Source organism: Oryx dammah, unplaced genomic scaffold, assembly GCF_014754425.2.
Source record: "Oryx dammah isolate SB20612 unplaced genomic scaffold, SCBI_Odam_1.1 HiC_scaffold_28, whole genome shotgun sequence".
Classification (NCBI taxonomy): Eukaryota; Metazoa; Chordata; class Mammalia; order Artiodactyla; family Bovidae; genus Oryx; species Oryx dammah.
Genome location: NW_024070212.1, coordinates 54,203,250 through 54,208,916, shown reverse-complemented (window position 1 = coordinate 54,208,916; position 5,667 = coordinate 54,203,250). Strand labels below are relative to the sequence as shown.

Here is a 5,667-nt window from a genome sequence, read left to right as displayed (position 1 = left end):
AAAGTGTTAGTCATTTCCCATGTCTGACTCTTTCCAACCCCGTGGACTGTAGCTTGCCAGGCTTCTCTGTCCATGGAATTCTCCAGGCTAGAATACTGGAATGGGTAGCCCTTCTCTTCTCCAGGGGATCTTCCTGATCCAGATTGAACCCAGATATTGTGCATTAAGGGCAAATTCTTTACCATCTGAGCCACTAGGAAGCTTGAAAGAGGCTCTATTCAACCTTGTGTTTCTAAAGCTCATGACACCACAAGGATTTTTCATTTGCTGGACAGTTTTAGTGGTTATAAAGTCCTAATATTAAATAAAAACATGTCAAAAGAAAGCAGTGGCTACTAATCTTGAACTTTCTTATGTAAAAAGGAATTGGCCATTCCCAATCCTGAGTGTCCATTTTTCTAAAACTGGTCCATAGACCACCTGCATGAATCCACCCGAGAATTTCTTTTGCAATGTAGATTTCCAGACCCCACCTGACACCTTCTGAACCAGAATATCTGTAGGTGGAGCCAGGAATATATATTTTTCACTAGCTTCTTACTGATTCTTGGATGTCTGGGTGGATAGAAGGTCCTTCTGAGAAGGAATGAACCCTTTTAGTTTCTTGCTTTGCCTTGGAGATGGCCGTGTAAGCTCCTGAATCAGTTTTCCTTAGGTCATCAAATAGGACTTGAGGGCCATTTCGCCCTCCAGTGTCACTACTCTTGTAAACTCCCACTTGTTCAACATCACTTACTGTGTCAGGCACTATACCTTGTGCGGAGGACACAAAAACTGAGTACATATTGTCTTTGCTGGTAAGGAGCTCATTGCTAGGCACAGCATCCTCTGGTCTACGTAGCTGACAGGTTGATCTTTCCTGGCATCAGGATTTGATTATTTTTCCTCTATACCTTTCTCTGGAAGATAATTCAGTTGGAAAGCTCCTATCTCAAGAATACATACTAGGATTTACTTTTCTAAGAATTGGTCACTAGTGATTAGAACCAATTCTGTCCCTTTATTTTGGAAAGTAGTCCCAGTTATATTCTTTTTAAACTGAAGTGAAATTTATGTAACATAAAAGTAATTATTTTAAAGTGAACAATTCAGCAATATTTAGTACATTCATAATGTGTAATCACCATCTGTACTAGTTCTAAAACATTTTTAAAAAACCCAAAAGGATACATCATAGACATTAGGCAGATTCTTCCCATTCACTGTCTACTTTGTGAATACTTTCGCTAGTCTCTTTCCTGTTTGACTTCTCATACCTCTTACTCTCTGCCCAGTTAAGACTTTTTATGCTAAAAGATAGTTTCTGACTTCATCAGCATTTATTCTGTTTAATGTTCTATATTGTAGGCAGCTGATATCATCTTGTTTTTGTATTCATTCCAATCCCAAAGAAAGGCAATGCCAAAGAAAGCTCAAACTAGCACACAATTACACTCATTTCACACGCTAGTAAAGTAATGCTCAAAATTCTCCAAGCTAGGCTTCAGCAATACGTGAACTGTGAACTTCCTGATGTTCAAGCTGGTTTTTGAAAAGGCAGAGGAACCAGGGATCAAATTGCCAACATCCACTGGATTATGGAAAAAGCAAGAGAGTTCCAGAAACACATAAGCTGTGGAAAATTCTGAAAGAAATGGGAATACCAGACCACCGAACCTGCCTCTTGAGAAATCTGTATGCAGGTCAGGAAGCAACAGTTAGAACTTGACATGGAACAACAGACTGGTTTCAAATAGGAAAAGGAGTCCGTCAAGGCTGTATATTGTCACCCTGCTTATATAACTTCTCTGCAGAGTACATCATGAGAAACACTGGACTGGAAGAAACACAAGCTGGAATCAAGATTGCCGGGAGAAATAGCAATAACCTCAGATATGCAGATGACACCACCTTTATGGCAGAAAGTGAAGAGGAACTAAAAAGCCTCTTGATGAAAGTGAAAGAGGAGAGTGAAAAAGTTGGCTTAAAGCTCAACATTCAGAAAACGAAGATCATGGCACCTGGTCCCATCACTCCCTGGGAAATAGATGGAGAAACAGTGGAAACAGTGTCAGACTTTATTTTTGGGGGCTCCAAAATCACTGCAGATGGTGACTTCAGCCATGAAATTAAAAGATGCTTACTCCTTGGAAGAAAAGTTATGACCAACCTAGATAGTATATTCAAAAGCAGAGACATTACTTTGCCGACTAAGGTCCGCCTAGTCAAGGCTATGGTTTTTCCACTGGTCATGTACGGATGTGAGAGTTGGACTGTGAAGAAGGCTGAGCACAGAAGAATTGATGGTTTTGAACTGTGGTGTTGGAGAAGACTCTTGAGAGTCCCTTGGACTGCAAGGAGATCCAACCAGTCCATTCTGAAGGAGATCAACCCTGGGATTTCTTTGGAAGGAATGATGCTAAAGCTGCAACTCCAGTACTTTGGCCACCTCATGCAAAGAGTTGACTCATTGGAAAAGACTCTGATGCTGGGAGGGGTTGGGGGCAGGAGGAGAAGGGGACGACCGAGGATGAGATGGCTGGATGGCATCACTGACTCGATGGACGTGAGTCTGAGTGAACTCCGGGAGTTGATGATGGACAGAGAGAGGCCTGGAGTGCTGCGATTCATGGGGTCGCAAAGAGTCGGACATGACTAAGTGACTGAACTGAACTGAATGAACATTTAAATTCCAAACTGTCTGATGTAATAAACCATTTTTTGTAATAAATATAGAATAAACTATTTTAACTATGAATGTTGTATATATGTATTGTGGATATTAAAATAATGTATAAATAGAGTAAAAAGTGAGAGTGTTTCTTAAATTTACCACATTTACCAGAGAAACTATTATGGGGCATTCCAGAATATTTCTTGATTCAGCTAAATGCATATACCCCTCCGCCACATTATATCATATTAGTCATATCATTATGGGCTTCCCTGGTAGTTCAGAGGTTAAAGCGTCTGCCTGCAATGGAGGAGACCCGGGTTCAATCCCTGGGTTGGGAAGATCCCCTGGAGAAGGAAATGGCAACCCATTCCAATATTCTTGCCTGGGGAATCCCATGGACGGAGGAGCCTGGTGGGCTACAGTCCATGCGGTCGCAAAGAGTCGGACACGACTGAGCGACTTCACTTCACTTCATATCATTTTATCAATAATCAGAGTTTTAACCACTTGTTCATTTATATTGCACTGTGCTGTGCTAAATCACTTCAGTTATGTCCAGCTCTTTGTGACCCTATGATTTGTGGCCAGCCAGGCTCCTCTTCCATGGGATTCTCTAGGCAAGTATACCAGAGTATACTTGCCATGCCCTCCTCCAGGGGATCTTCCCAACATTTATATTATGTTTTACTTATTCATTCATTCTTGAAACCACTATTTATGGATGCTTTTAAATGCCAAAAATTTTTCTAGGCTATGGAGATTGAGGAGTGAATAAACAGACAGGTCAACATCTGTCAGGTCTCATTTGAAATAAATATACAGACTTACATCACCTAGAGAGTCCATAATTTCACACAATTCATTTAATCATTCTTCTACTAAACAGCAAAAATTCTTTTAACTAACTTTTATTAATTAGCTACCAGATACCACAGGCATGACACTGAGGTAAGCAGTACATTTGTTTTTGTTTTCATAACTGACATCTGAATTAAGTAGTGGTTAGTTTCACTTTTAGTGTAAAGGTAACCTCTTTTGTATTTGAAGCAATGTTAAATTTTTGAGGAAGCTGTGAGTAAAGCAGACTCAATCATTCCAGCTATGCACTCAGGAGTATAGAAATACATTTAACCCACCCTAAACGATTGTAGATCAGCCCTGGGATTTCTTTGGAGGGAATGATGCTGAAGCTGAAACTCCAGTACTTTGGCCACCTCATGCAAAGAGTTGACTCACTGGAAAAGACTCTGATGCTGGGAGGGATTGGGGGCAGGAGGAGAAGGGGACGACAGAGGATGAGATGGCTGGATGGCATCACTGACTCGATGGACGCGAGTCTGAGTGAACTCTGGGAGTTGGTGATGGACAGAGAGGCCTGGCGTGCTGCGATTCATGGGGTCGCAAAGAGTCGGACACGACTGAGCAACTGAACTGAACTGAACTGAAACGATTGTATAGCAGAAGAACTATTAAAATAATTAAAACCTTCCAAACAAAGGTACCAAACATTAAGAGTAGACCTGACCAATAAGAACAGATATAACATATAAAGAAATGAATGTCTACTAGCTTAGGTATACACTGTAGGGATATCCAATCTTCAACTCACTTGAGTCTTCTCTGTACCTTTTTGTGTTTTGCTCATTTGTTTTGTTTTGTGAGAAATGGGCAATATTTGTGCTTTTTCATTTACATATTTGGCTATGTAGAAGCCCTGGGGAATGAATCATTCTGGATAGCTGAAAATTTTAATCATTTTTGATGGAAATCTTTCTAAAATGGATTTCACACTTCCCTGCCTTCTTAAACAGAGTGGATGGAATGTAATTAATCTTTTTTTGATGACTTGGTTTTATCATTATGAACATTAATGACTGTGCTGTTCTATCCAGAGATGCCATCCTAGACACTGCTTGAAGTATGTAGGATGGCCTGTGGTCCTATTAGTCTTTATGAATATTTGTGTCTAGGTATATTCTTCTTTTACTGGTAGGACCCCAGTTGCCATTCTTGCTGCTCTTAATGAAGCAAAAAAAGGCGGGATTAAAAGGAAAAGAAACTGTGTTCAGATCCAGCTCTTAATTTGGGGGTCAATTACTCAATCCAATTACTTTATCTGTAAAATGATCATAGCAACTCACTTAATTGAGATGTGAAAATGAAAAGTGAAAGTTGCTCAGGTATATCTGACTCTTTGCTACCTCATGGACTATACAGTCCATGGAATTCTCCAAACCAGAATATTGGAGTAGGCAGCCTTTCCCTTCTCTGGGGGATCTTCCCAATCCAGGGATGGAGCCCAGATCTTCCCAACCCAGGGATCCAACCCAGGTCTCCCACATTGCAGGAGAGTAAAGATTAAATAATGGGTCTCAAGTATAGTGAAAAATAAACCAATGTTAATTCTTGTTCCCTATCAGGGTCCTTACTAATAAAAATGAATTTTGCAATTTTTATTCTGCTGTGGAAATGGAATCTGGGTGGTTGAGTTGAAAGAATTACATACAAATTCAGATTAATGAGTTTTTTGAGGAGTAAGACACCAGTACTCTCAGTTTTATTACATATAGACTTTGTGACATTGACATTGGGTACCTAGAGATACTTCTTAACTCTTAACTATGTAAAACATGTGCCTGGCTAGCTCAGTTGATACAGCATGAGAATCTTAATCTCAGGATCGTGGGTTCAAGCCCCACATTGGGCAGCAGGTGAACTGTACAAAAAAGATCTTCACAACCCAGATAATCATGATTGGGTGATCACTATTCTAGAGCCAGACATCCTGGAATGTGAAGTCAAGTGGGCCTTAGAAAGCATCACTACGAAAAAAGATAGGGGAGGTGATGGAATTCTTCAGCGACTTCAAATCCTAAAAGATGATGCTGTGAAAGTGCTGCTCTCAATATGCCAGCAAATTTGGAAAACTCAGCAGTGGCCACAGGACTGGAAAAGGTCAGTTTTCATTCCAGTCCCAAAGAAAGGCAATGCCAAAGACTGTTCAAACTACC

The 5,667-nt window shown here is 40.4% G+C and overlaps 1 non-coding gene across 1 annotated transcript; it reads left to right on the top strand.

The window, feature by feature from the left end:
* Positions 1–5,290: 5,290 nt before the first annotated feature.
* On the top strand, positions 5,291–5,363 carry TRNAK-CUU. Its single transcript has one exon. It is a non-coding gene; the product is annotated as a tRNA-Lys (tRNA).
* Positions 5,364–5,667: the final 304 nt, after the last annotated feature.